The sequence below is a fragment of the Struthio camelus genome, chromosome 29, assembly GCF_040807025.1.
Source record: "Struthio camelus isolate bStrCam1 chromosome 29, bStrCam1.hap1, whole genome shotgun sequence".
NCBI classification, from domain to species: Eukaryota; Metazoa; Chordata; class Aves; order Struthioniformes; family Struthionidae; genus Struthio; species Struthio camelus.
In genome coordinates this window covers 2,621,662-2,635,683 of record NC_090970.1, presented here as the reverse complement: position 1 = coordinate 2,635,683, position 14,022 = coordinate 2,621,662, and positions in this window count along the sequence as shown.

The window sequence follows — 14,022 nt, the reverse complement described above, 5'->3', positions numbered from 1 at the left end:
TGGAGGCTTCTTGCCCTTGACATACACTTGAGGATTGTATTGTATTTCTTAGGACACTGCATCGTGTTTGTGTTGGATCAGAATTGAGACAAATCCTTCTGTGTCTGTTTGCAGCTGATTTTCTAAGGAAAGCAGGTGGGAATTGGTGCCAGGAGCTGTAACATTCAGCTACAGGCTTGAGTGGGAAAAGGCTAGATGTTAAGCCGAGTGAGGGAAGTCCCCAGGGGCTGAGGAGAGAAATGTCAGGGCTGGGGAGGTGGGGAGGAAGGTTGTCCATACATGTCTCCCATCCAAAATACTGCTTTTCCTACATGCCCAGGCTTCATTAAGAAACACCACGGTTCAGTGTGAATTGGAGAAGGTGGATATCACTTCTGAAACCTGAAGAATAAAAAAAGCTCGAAAAGCAGACGTCTTTACTTTTCAGGTGCTCCTTGAAATCCTTCTCTTTTCAATACCCTCCTGAACACTTGCCAATTAGCCACAGCAGAACTGAAGAAAATGATGGAAAGAGTCCTGGGTTGTTAGGGCTTTCTGCATTTTAATGACCCCTCAGGTGTATTTGGTGCTGAGGCCATGAACCTTGGATGCTGAGAGGAGGCTGAAGAAACCTCTCCAGAAGTTGAAGGGAGAAGTAAATCTCAAAGTTTCTTGGAGTGTTAACGAGTCCCCCTGAGGGCCATTACTGAAAAAGCCTTCCCAGGGGGCTGATTAGAGCAGAAAGCTGGAGGCTCTGATTGCAGGTAGGCCAAGACAATGTGCAGGTGGCTGTGATGCCAAGTCAGCCTTGATGTGTGTAATGAAGCAGAGCAACCAGGCCCTGACACCCAGCCCTTGTGAAGGGTGGTGACTTCCCTCACGCGTTGTTCGGGGCTCTTTCTGGGGGTCAGTGTGAAGGTGGGCATGTGCAGCTCCAACTGCAGGACAACAATATGGCATCTCTTGGTTCCCCGTGGACAAGGAGGTCCCAGTGGTTTAAGGTCCCAGTGGTTTAAGGAAACTTCTTCTCAGAGGCCTTAGGAGCAGAGACACCAACCATAGCCAAGAGGCCAGAGACCTCGGTTCTGTTGGAGGCTTTCAGCCATGGCAGTGCCCTCAGCCGTCTCCACCACAGGCTGTCCTACACTGTCCCATGCCTGTGCCTGCATCCCTGCACCCTGTAGACCCCCAACATGCTTCCTCCCCTTGCTCTATCCCAGGGATCTCTCTGTATTTACTGAGGTCTCTCTATCCTTGCTGGTGTTCTTTGAAACACAAAGGCATGGGGTGACCTCAGAGGCCTCTGGGTGACCTGTTGCACCACACCACTACTCTTCAAGTGACATGTCTTTTTCCTGAAGCCCAGGCTGTACCTCTCAAGATGCAGTTTGTGACCCTTTCCCCTCTTCGTGCTCCTTCCTAAAACCAACAAAAGCTCCATCCCCTCTGGAACCACCCTTCAAGCAGTCACAGGCTACTACTATATTCCATTTGTCTTTAACAGTTCACCAGGCTGAAGAAGTCCAGGTCCCTCTGCCTCTCCATACAGGCCGTGGCCTTCAGGCCCCCAACCCCATCTTGGCAGACCTCCTCTGGACCCTCTCCATGTTCCTCCCCATTCCTCCAGCACTGGGCAGCCCACACTGGGACACACTATTCCACATGTGGCCACACCAGTGCTGACTCGACCACATGTGGCCACAACAGTGCTGAGGGGGAGAAGAACTGCCCTTGTCTCGATGGCTATGCGCTTCCTAATGCAGCCCTCTATGCAGCTGGCCTCATTTGTGGTGAGCACGCAGCACTGGCTCATAGGGCATCCCTCCTGTAACAGCTAGGCCCTTCTCCTCAGGGTCACTCTTCTCCTGCCGGTCAGGTCTCAGCCTGTCCTGATGCACCAGCCTGTTCTGCCCCCTGAGGCAAGACCTGCCACTTCTCCTTGCACAACATCATGAAGTTTTTGTTGGCCAAAACCCCAAGTTTCTCAAGGCCCCTCTGGACTCAGGCTCCTCTGGGTCAGCTGTTAATGTATGCGTGCTGATGGCTCATCCTATCTTGCAGCACCTCTGGCAGGGTAACAGCATGAGGACCTGCAGGACGCTACACATAATAAAAGGCAGTACCAGTTTCAAGGCCCTAGTGGTAAAAGTAGAAATCACCATGGCAACCATCTCAGACAAGCCAAATGAATGCACAAAGAAAGGAAACCCAGGGCCAATGGGGAAACAGAGGTTGGCTGACTGCATGGGAGGGAATCAGGAGAGTAAAAGAAGAGTTTGGAAGGGAGAAAAGAGGGACAAAATGCAATAAAAGGTGAAGGAAGAGAAAACTGAAGGTGATTTGGGGGTGGCTGCCAAGCAGCCCTCAATCTGAATGCCTCTGACTGGAGAGGGAAAAGAAACATGCAGTTGATCTGGTGATCCTTTTGGGAGATCTACTTCCATGGTCACGAGGAAGCTGAAGGTTTTCCCTAAGCTCAACAAGGGAAGACCCAGGGTGGAAGGAAATGCTGAATCATTCTGGCTGGGAGGGGCCTGAGGAGGTCTCTAGTCCAGCCTCCTTCCCACGGCAGGGTCAGCTCTCAGCTCCATCCAGGTTGCTCAAGGCTTTACTCCTTTAGGACTTGCAAACCTCTAAGGGTGGAGATGGCACCACCTCTCTGGAAAACCTGCCCCAGTGCTTGACTGTCTGGATGGGTCAGAAGTTTCTCCTTATCCCCAGCCTGAAGCCCTCTAGTTTCAGCCAATGCCCATTGGGGCCTCATCCTCCCACCAGGCACGATGGTGAAGAGCCTGGCTCCATCTTCTTGGTGACATCCTGGTAGGTATGGGGAGGCTGTGATTAGGTCTGCACAAAGCCTTCTGTTCTCCAGGCTGAACAAACCCAGCTCCCTCAGCCTACCCTGGTGACAAAGTCACCATTACCTAGGTGTGCCTAGGAAGTAAAAGGCTCCTCCAATCTTTCTGGACTTTACTGGATCCACTTTAGGACTTAGGCACATTAGAGTGCAATCACCCTCGTGCCATGACTGTCTACGTGCGTCACACTCATTTCACGTCGTGTACTACTGTCCAGGTGTGGTGGGCTGTGAGGAGGGCCCATACTGGACAAGCAGTCACTCAGAATAAAACTTGCAATTTAAAACCTTCCAGGCCCAAGGGGCAACCTCACCCCACTGGGAGGGGCTGCCTCTGGGGAGGCCATGTTTGGTGCTAACCCACATGCAGCAAAGGAATTCAGGACTGCAAGAACTGCAGAGGCTATGGCCAGAGATGACAGAATCAGCAAAGCATTCAGGTTGGAAGGCACATTGGGAGGTTTCTAGTCCAACCTCCTGCTCCAGTCAGGGTCAACTCTGAGTTCTCAGAGCTTTGTCCAACAGAGTCCTGAAAGAAGAGAGAGTCCGTAACCTCCCTGGACCCTTCAAATGCTTTGTTAACCTCAGGGAATTTTCTTCCATATATCCACTTTTAACTGCACTTGGGTCAGCTTATAACCGTTGCCTCTCATTCTCCTGCCATGAATCTCTGCAGAAAACCCTGTTTTTTTACTCGGTGGTAACCTTGAGTTGGGAAGCTGCTGTGAGTTCCCACCAAAGCCTCCCTTCTCCAGGTTGAACAAGGCCCATTCCCTCAGCCTCTCCTCACAGGGCAAGTGCTCCACTGCTCAACCACCTTGGGGACATGCCACTGAACTCCATGTGACCAACAGTATTCTTCTACACAGGACCCCAAATGCATGTGCTCTAACAGGTGTTGAGTGGAGGAGGATAATCCCTTCGTTCAACCTCCTGGTTTTGCTCTTGTTCAGGCGGCCCGGGACACTGTGGCCTCCATTGATGCCAGGACATGCTGCTGGCTCTCGCTCACTTTGCTGCCCACAAAGACTCCCAGGTCCTTCTCTGCAGAGCTGCTGCCCAGCTGGCCACTCCCCAGCCTAGATCACTGCAGGGTGTTTTGTGTACCCCAGGTGCAGGACCTGGCATTTGTTTCATCTGTGAATTCCATAAAGTTCCTGGCAATGCATTCCTCCTTCCTGCAGAGGTCCATCTGGATGGCAGCCCTCAACCATATAGTGGAAGACTGTTAAACCCCTTGCTAAAACTGTGGTAAATGACATCCACAACTCTCCTCTCCTCCACAAGGAGGAGACCTTCTATTGTCTACCTTTGACAATAGAAGGTAATCGAGTGGATCAGGAATGTTTTACCTCCATTAAATCCATGCAGACTGTTCGCAGTCACCTTCTTCCTGTGCCCAGAAAGGTGATGCAAGAGGAATCGTTCCATGACACACTGCTCCTCACCAAAGTGTGGCTGAATGGCCTGCAGCTCCCTGATTTGTCCTTGTGGCCTTTTTTGAAGATGGGCACCACATATTCCTTCTTCAGCTCATTGGGACCTCCCCTGATCTCCACAGCCTTTCAAAGGTGGCAGACAGCAGTCTTGTTGTGAGAGTGGCCAGCTCTCTCAATGTCCTCAGATGCAGCCCACCCAGTCCTGCAGACTTATATGGGTTGAGTTCTTGCAAGTCATCCCTCACTTCGTCATCACTCACTGTTGGTTGTTTTCCTCTGCCCGATCCAGCAGTGAGCCAACATTTTCCTTTTTACTCTTTTACTGACCCTGAAGCAGTAGCAGCTCTTCTTCATGCCTTTGATGTCCCCTTCAAGTGTCTACCCTTGGGGAGCTTTGGCTTCCCTAACACCATCCCTGCTTCGCTGGACAATATTTCTGAATTCCTCCATTGCAGCCTCTCCCTCCTTCTGCTTCCAGTATACTGCCTGATAGCCCTGGAGTTCAGTCCTGACTTCCCAGTGCAGCCCAGCCACTCTCTCGATGTGTCTACTAGTTTTACTGAGTATTGGGATGGAGCATCCTTGTGCTTTGCAGGTGCTGTCCTCAAAGACCTGCTGCCTTTCCTGAGCTCCTGGACCCTTCAGAGCTGCCTCCCATGGGATCTCCCACCACTCCCCAAAACAGGCCAAAGTCTGCTCCTCTGAAGTTAATGGTCTGTGCTCCACTCCTGTCCTTCCTCACTCCCCTCAGGATCTAGAACTCTACTTCTTCCAGGTCACGACAGGAAACTTTGACACTGAGTATCCCATCCCTGATCCGTTCCTCCCTGTTGGAAATGTCCAGATACAGAAAAGCATCACGAGTATTGGCCGGTCATGTGGATGTGCTAAGAAGCTGTCCCTGATGCCTTCCAGGACTGTTTGCCCTTGCAGCTAATGTCTGGGAGAGTAAAGTCCCTCTGATAAGAACCAGGGCCTGTGATCCGCAGACTTTCTCATGTTGCTTCAAGGAGACTGCATCCACCTCCTCACCCTCATTGGGTGGTCTGTAGCTCCCATTGCGATGTCACCCTGACTCTGAGGCTCACCCACAAGCTCTCACCCAGCCCCTTGCCCCTCCTGTGGAAGAGCTCCACCCATCCGAGCTGCCTCTTCACACAAAGAGCATCCTCCTCCCTCGGGGCTCTCCAGTACTGTGACTGACCCTACCACATCTCAATTATTCTAGAAATGTTAAAAGTCCAACTGGCCATGGTGAAACCTGTTACCAAGGGCCAAGAACACCGTGTGTGCGATGGTCCCACTTCAGAGCAGAGAGATGCTGGTGTAAAAAGCAGGTGGCAATGTGCTGGTGAAAGGAGGTTCCCCCTGAGAGGGCAAACCCTGCAGGGCCCAAGGCCAGGGAGAAACAGTGCTGAGCTGTGCAGGAATGGCAGGAGAGGGGTTTGCTGCCTGAGCTGATTCTGCAGCACCTTGAGACCTGTGACAGAGGTGAACTAAAGAATCCCTAGGCCTGGGCAGCCTTTGATCCAGACATCCCGAGGACATCCTTAGCCCAGTCCTTGTTCATATCCTGTGAGGGGGTGAGAAGAGGTTCAGGGGGAGAAGAGCTGGAAGAGTTGGGGAATGCGGAGACATGAGTGGAGACCTTGGTGTGATGTGCCTCCCAGTCCTGCAGCACCCCTGGATGTCGCTGGGAAGGACCTTCCCTCCATGCCATGGTGTTGGTGTTCACTTGCTGGCACACAGGCCCCAAACCCCTTTGAGAGACCCTGTGGGGTCTGCCCTGAACCCACTCCACCAGCCCATGGCTTCCCTGGAGGTCCTGTGTGGTATGTGCCAGCCACTTGCGGTTCCTGCTGGGCACCCCAGGCACCTGGCATGGTTCTAGAGGCTCTTTTTTATTGCCTGAAAATGAGAGCCCTAAATTAACTAGAGTATCTGCAAAGCTGGGATGTGCCTGTGTCTTAGCTTTGTGGTGACTTGAGCTGCAGTATATACAGCTGGTGGAGCCTGGAGAGTGACCTGGCTGTCCTTCTGGTGAACACCTCCTTTTATTCAGCTGAACAGCACTGCATGTGCAGTGGAAACACATGGCTAAGGAAGGTTCAGACACTGAAAATATTTGGTGTAGTTTCAGGTGGCCAAGGGAACCCACCCCACCACCCCTCCGGCCCACAGCTGAGGCTCAGGAAGCATGTGGGTGTCTCAGAATTGCTCCATCACAGCTAGCAGACACACAGACACAGGACTTGGACCAAGCCTGGAAGCTCAGCCATCACCTGAACTTTGGATGCCAGTTGCTGACTCCCCTCTCCACCCCTATTGCTCATGGTGGCAGCTCAGACAAGGGCTTGCATGCAGGCACCTGTTTTGTTTTGGGCACAGCTGAGCTGAGGCCAGAGGAATCCCACCTGCTAGGGGGTTGTGGGCTGCCTGGGAGGGAGCTGAATCTCCCTGCTGCCCAAGGCCTGCCAAGCTGACATGAACCACCTGCATTTGCTCCTCTGAATCCCTGCCCTGTGCAGGGGAAATGACCCCCTCCCTCTCCCTCTCCCTCTCCCTGCCCAGGTCTCCTGCCTGGTCCTGGGCCAGGAATAGGGCTTGAGAGAGGGGAACCTGTCCCCCTCTCTCCACCTCTGTCCCCTGATGGGATCAAGCACACTGCTGAAATCAGTCTCCCTCCACAGTCCAGAGAGGGACTGGAGGTGATGAGCACACTTGCAAGAGCATTTCCCAGAGGGGACCGTGCTGCCGCTCAGGAGCTGTCAGCCTTGGAGCCCCAGGACAATCTCGAGGGAGCCTGAGGGGCAGAGGAAGTCACGCCTGCAGCTGTGTCCCTGCTCCTGAGTGGGGCCAGGCTCCTGGGACAGAGGGAGCTGGTGGCACCGTGGCAGCAGTGCCCATGTGCCCAGCTGTGTGCAGGAGCAGCTCCTCTGCCAAGAGCAGCAGGGCTGCGGGCACTGCCTGCTGCTGCTGAGAGGAGCTGCGAGAAGGCAGAGAGAAGTGGAAGGCAGTGTGGAGTGGGAGGAGAGAGGAGAGCTCCTTGTGGGAGACATCTTCCCAGCCGTTTGCATGGTGAGTGTCTGGCTGCAGGGCAAGAGGGTTGTGAGGATCGCTCTCCCGGCTCCTGCAGGGCAGAAGAGGGAGAGAGGCTTCAGAGCAGGGATGTGCTGCCCCACTGTCACTGGGACAGGGCGTGCTGCTTCCTCCTCCCAGGGCTGGTGCAGGGGTGTGAAGCTGGGGTATACTCCCAGGTGCAGTGTCCCTGCCACCACGGGGTGTTGTGTTCCCGGGGCAGTGACTCTGCTGCCTGCGCGGGTCAGCACTCAGCCTGCCTGGGCAGCAACCTGTGGTGCTGCAGGGAGAAGGTCTGGGTGGGAGGAGCGACACCCAGCAGGGCAGGTTCATTGTCGTGCTGAGAGTGTGCTGCGTGGGTCAGGGCTGCCCACAGCTCTCACTCACCATGAGCATATTTGGAGAGTGGAGTTTTCCAGAGGACTTGTCTCTGCCTGGTGGGAATGGAAATGCAGCAGTCAGGTTTAATCCAGGGGCTGAGCCTCTTCACCAGCACACTGAAGGTTGACAACACCTGCAAGGAAGCTCAGCAAGTGCCTTCACCACCCCTCAGCCTACAGGCACCACCACCATCACCTTGCCAGTCTCATGGGAGATCTTCTGGTCTGCTCTTTAGCTCCTGCACACAGGGAGGAGCTGCTGGGCAGCTTCCTGCTGCTTGGAGGTTTCTGTAGGGCAGAGCTGGGATCACAGTGGGGGGGATGGGGTCTGTGTGGGGACAGAGGAACAGCTCCCAGCAAGGACACCTCCAAGCAGCAGAGAGATGGTCCGAGAGGGAGAGGAAACTGCTACCTGAAACCCCATGCGAGGTTGGGGTGCAGGAAATGCTCTGCCAGCCCTGGCAGTGCAGATGCTTTCCCCTCCGCAAGCCCCCTGCATCTGTCCTCTGCCACCCAGCAGAGCCCTCTGCCCTCAAGATCGAGGGATCTAGGACCCAAATTGTCTTTTTGGCAGCCAGAGCCTGAGAAGACGAGAGGAGCAGCTCTCCTGTCACATGCCCATTTCCTAAACCGTGACTAAGGGACTGAGGACAACTGCCCTGTGATGTCTGCATCTGGGAGGTGGTGTGCACAGCTGGGTTAGGGCAAGACCTTGCTCAGTGTCCCTCACTCTTTCTCTCTTTGCCACCCTAGGCAGAAGCATCAAGGTGTTGCTCCTTGCTTCTCCCCCTGTCCGAGCTGCTCTTGTTCTCACTCGGGGGCTTTCTGGGGATGACATTTGCAGCTGCAGACTCTGACACAGACCCTGTGGTTTTAGCCATAGAGCTGTCTCTGCAGATGGAGCGAGAGGAGGAAGTCTCCTTCTTGCCTGTGGGGCTCAAAGGAGCAGAGTGTGTGGGGCTGGGAGATGAGCTGACTGTCCCTTCAGGACACCCCTCCTTTAAGACCCTTGACCCTCCCTGGGCTGTGCTGCTGGACTGTGTGCTGCTGTGTCCTTCTGCAGGACATGTGTGATAGCTGAATGTCCCATGCAGAAGCCCCAGAGGTGCTAAGGAACTGGAACTGCTGCTGGCGGTGGCTGTGTGTGGGCAGCTGAAATAAGCCCTGTGTGTCTTTGGCTACAAGCTGACTGTTGAGAGCTCCCTCTGTCTCAGAGCCACATCACCGAGTCCTTCTGATCATCAGAGCCATGCGCTATGTCACACCCTCTCCATCACTCTCAGAACATGTGAGCTGAGAAAGGGAGGTGAGTTTGGAGGTGTGCGCTGTGCAAGGGGACACCACTGTCAGCACAGGCCAGTTTCCAGTAAGGGTAAGTTGTGGCTGAGATTGTCCTGTGGCTGAGAGAGGTGCACGGCCAAGGCAGCAGTTTTTCTGTAAGGAGATGTTTTAGTTCCAGAAAAGGTATAAAAGGGGAATATTTTTTTTTCCCAGCGCTTTAACCATGTGGTTTAGATAGCAGTATATTTTAGTGAGTATTTGACAAAGGGCAATTTGGACACATAGCGACATTAAGATTTAATCCCGAGATATCACAGCACGGACTGGAAAAATCATAACTTTCCCGGTTTGTCTGTTCGGCTCAGCTTGAGAGCCACCAGTGTAGCCTTGCTAAATAATTCCCTCTTTATAAATACTGATAGACATCAGCATTATCAGCCTTTGAATCTTATGTCTGTTTATTTCTTACAAATGCAAAACAGATTCATGAGACTTCTTACTCTTTTCCTCTTTACATGGTAGAGATCCCCACTCCTGGGCTCTTCCTACCACTAACCACCGTCATTCACAGAGACGTGAGGCCAGTGGCAGGACTCCCCTTGACTCTAGAAGGGCCGGGGCTGCAAGTCTGGCCTCTTTCTTGTGAGGAACAGGAACAAAGTGTTCACTGCACTAGTTAAACATTATTGGCTGATGGTTCCTGTCTTAAGGTCGTATCACTTCTACTTTTGATAAGATGAAGATAAAGCTCTGCCAGATTCTCTCCAGCCTCGGTTAGGGACTGATTGATTCCCATCTTCCACACAAGATGGTGAACATTATCATGTCAATGGCATTCAGAGACATATCTCCGACTAACTGAAGTAAGAGAGATCAGGTTGTTATGGCTCTGTGGCTTCTTCATCGTCCTTGCGCTTGAAGAATTGATTCTGCTATGGTTAAAGAATTTTGCCAACTCACAGCAATTTTAAGGGTGCATATTCCTACCCTGCAGAGCAGACCAACAAGCAAGATCCCTCCCCCACTTACCCCCCCAAAGTGAAGCTGTTACTTGGGTGGTCAACATGCCTTTGAACTGGATGTGCCTGGACAGCCCTCCTACATCAGAGCAGGACTGATTCCCTCTGTCTCACAGACACAGGGACGTCTGTGAGAAAGGGAAAGAGTTTGGATCAGAGAGGGTCTCTCCTGACTTGCCACTGTCTTTTCCTCCTTGGACAGTCCTACATGCCTGATGAGAGAAAAATGTCCAACAGCAGCTCCTTCAATGAGTTCCTCCTCCTGGCGTTTGCAGACACACGGGAGCTGCAGCTCTTGCACTTCTCGCTCTTCCTGGGCATCTACCTGGCTGCCCTCCTGGCCAACGGCCTCATCATCACAGCCGTAGCCTGCGACCACTGCCTCCACACCCCCATGTACTTCTTCCTCCTCCACCTCGCCCTCCTCGACCTGGCCTCCATCTCCACCACTGTCCCCAAATCCATGGCCAACTCCCTGAGGGACACCAGGGCCATTTCCTACTCGGGATGTGCTGCCCAGGTCTTTTGCTTTGTCTTCTTATTTTCAGCGGAGTATTCTCTCCTCACTGTCATGGCCTACGACCGCTTTGTTGCCATCTGCAGACCCCTGCACTACGGGACCCTCCTGGGCACCAGAGTTTGTGTCAGGATGGCAGCAGCTGCCTGGGCCACTGGTTTTCTCTATGCTCTCCTGCACACTGCGAACACATTTTCCATTCCTCTCTGCCAAGGCAATGTCCTGGACCAGTTCTTCTGTGAGATTCCCCAGATCCTCAAGCTCTCCTGCTCAAACTCCTACCTCAGGGAAGTGGGGCTTCTTATGGTCAGTCTCTTTTTATTTTTGGGGTGTTTCATTTTCATTGTGCTGTCCTACGTGCAGATCTTCAGAGCTGTGCTGAGGATGCCCTCTGAGCAGGGAAGGCACAAAGCCTTCTCCATGTGCCTCCCGCACCTGGCCGTGGTCTCCCTCTTTGTCAGCACTGTCATGGTTGCCCACCTGAAGCCCCCCTCCATCTCCTCCCCAGCTCTGGATCTGGTGCTGGCTGTTGTGTACTCGGTGGTGCCTCCAGCAGTGAACCCCCTCCTCTACAGCATGAGGAACAAGGAGCTCAGGGATGCACTGAGGAAACTCTTTCAATGGGTACAGTGTCAGCACCAGTAACTGTCCCATGTGCATCTCCTCCTCATTCCCAGGGCATCTGGCATCAAGGCTACATGTCATTCTTTTTTTTTTTTTCTTTTTTTCCCTTACTTTCTCTGATCCATTGTTGCAAAAAGAATAAAAAGTTTTGGTTCATGCCACTTCTCCTCAGAAATCTCTCATGTGAATATAACCCAGAGGCCATGATGAAGCAGGAAGCCAGGCTTCCCCCTTCCTCAGCAGAGACGGGGGAACCTCAGAGCCCGCTAGTCTCAGCTCCCTCAGATGCCCCCAGTGCAATGAGGGGAGTTTCCCTTTGTGAAGTCTCTTTTGTGATGCCAAAGGAGTTCAGGGGCACAGAGTCAGGCTCAGACGAGTACAGACAGGGTGAGACCTTGGGTCCCGTGTGCATTAAGAGAACTCCGCTGGCCCCAGCTGCAGTCAGAGAGTGATCTTCTACCCCTCTCCTGCAAGGGTGGCAGCTGGCTGTCACTGTGGGCTCGTTCCTTCCCTCTACAGAGCTCCAACACTCACAGTGGAGCAGGAATGGAGGGCGAGGAGGGTCTGGACAGACCCTCTGCTGCGCAGGACCATCTCCCCACTACCACAGCACACATTTCCTCACTGCTGCCTTCGAGTGGAGGCTGCAGATTTCCTGCTGACATGTCCACCAACAGCAGCAGGAATTGCTCTTGTCAGGGTTGCTCTCCTCATTTCCACCCTGTCCTGCTCTGCTCTCATGTGCGTAGATGGCCTCAGTGCTCTTGTTTACATGGTGTTTCCACGGAGTGGGCAGTGAGTGGAGCCTCACAAAATGAGGGATGGTCCATGGTGGAGTAACCAGAAGGCAAAGCGCTAGATCCGGGTATGCTTGGGGAAACGAGGGCTCTGCAGTCCCCAGAGAGGCAGAGGCGACCCAGGAGGTGCAGGGAAGGGGGACGGGAGAGTGATTCCTGCACCTTCAGGGAAACACCACAGGCCGGACACCACAGTGCACACCCAAACACATCTCCTGCCTTGGGCAATGCCCTGGGCGTCACTCTGAGTACCATCCATGAGCACAGACACAGGGCAGCAGTGTAATGGCACCAGTCAGTGGTGACGATCCCTGTCCAATGGGGTTTGCTTCCCACCATGACCTGCTCTGCCAGGGCCAATCAGGAGTCACCTGATGGCCCCACGGCCCCACAGCCTACTCACCCTGCAAAGCAGCAATGCCAGGGTGGGGCCCTGTGGGGTGCACAGTGTGGGGGATGTAGGATCAACCAGGCCAGCACGGACACACTGGCCTGGGGAAAGGCTCTCTGGGGAGCAGGGACGTCCCAGGAGAAAAGCAGGGCAGCAGGCAGAGAGAGAAAATGAGAACGAGAAACAGGTTTCTCTGGGCACCAGCTCGGGGCAGGTGGCTCTGTCCCCAGGGAAGCAGGAGTTGCTGGAGGGACTGCAGGGCCAGGGCTGTCGTGGTGTGCTGGGCATTGGGGTGGGCATGGAGGGTTTGCAGGCAGCCAGGGAGGGGGATCTCGTGGGCACAAGAGGAGACAGAGAGAGACCAGCCTCATTGCAGGACCTCGTCCCCCTTGCCAGGGAGCTGCTCCCCTTGTCCTTGGGTCATGCCTGCATTACACTGTGGACATGCCTGTGCCTGGCCTGTGAACCTCTGGGGTCCTCACCTGACCCTGTCCCCGTCCTGCTGACCTGGCTGCCCATCTCTACCTGGGACTCAACGCCTGACTAGAGCCAAGAAAGCCTTGGTAAGGGATGAGGGGACCCGAGCAGATCCCCAGGAGCTTGTAGGTACAAAAGGTGACCGTATCACCTCAGCAGAACCTCTTTCCTGACAGCCAATGTGAAGGTGAGAGGAGAGCTTTGGATCTGGACCCCTAGCCAGGTAATGCTGCATGCAGAGTCAGAGCTGGATGAAAAAGGTTGCTCAGCCACTTGGGGGTCTGATACTATGCTGCCTATTTGGGAGAAGAGGATTTCCTGTGCCACAGCTCGAGTGCTTCTGCACCATTGATGATGGGATTCCTGCTCCAAAGAGTATGTTGTGGGGAGCAGCAAGAGTGGGTGGGAAGAGCAGCCAGGAGCCGAGGGTGCCAGCAAGGCCGGCAGGGCAGTACCCCACCAATGAGAGGTGCCGTCCCACAGTGCCTGGACAGGAGGAGCAGAGCAGGTTTGGGGATGGTAATTATGATCAGGCACAGTCCAGCGATGGCCGGACAAGAGTGGAGGGCTCCAACCAGCCCTGCTTTGTGTGGGAGGCTGCACTGGAGACCTCCAGAGGTCCCTTCCCACCACAACTCCTCTGTGAGGCCAGGAATTCCTGCTCCTCAGCCTCTGCTCCAGCACAGCTGACCTGGGGATGAGAGCACCTAGGGCAGAGCAGAACAAGTCCAGCTGGGAGAGCATGAAGGGAAAGATCCAAAGGTCCCTGGCTCAGCCCTGAGCTTTGGAAAACTCCATCATTCACCCCAAGAGGCTCTGAATGCCTCTTCCCCCCTGCCCTGTGCCCTTTCCCATCAGCCCAAGGGGAGTCCAGCATGGCCTGGGGTCTCTCTTCCCCACGGGGACGAGAAGGAGAGGGAGGGCCTTCACCAGCCCCACACTGCCCTTTCCACCCGTGGCCTTGGCAGCTGTGTGTGCCTGGCTCTGCCCACTTGCCTTCCCCACACTCCCGGCTGCACTGGAAGCCCATCCACATCCCGGCGCTCCCACCCTCGAGCTGCCGTCCACCCCGAACCTGGAGCCCGGCCACCCACAAAGGCATCGCCCGGCCAGTGCCCCGGCCGTGCAGCCGAGGGCAGGGGTCTTCGCCCCAAGTCCCCTGCTCCTGCCCTGCTGCCGGCAC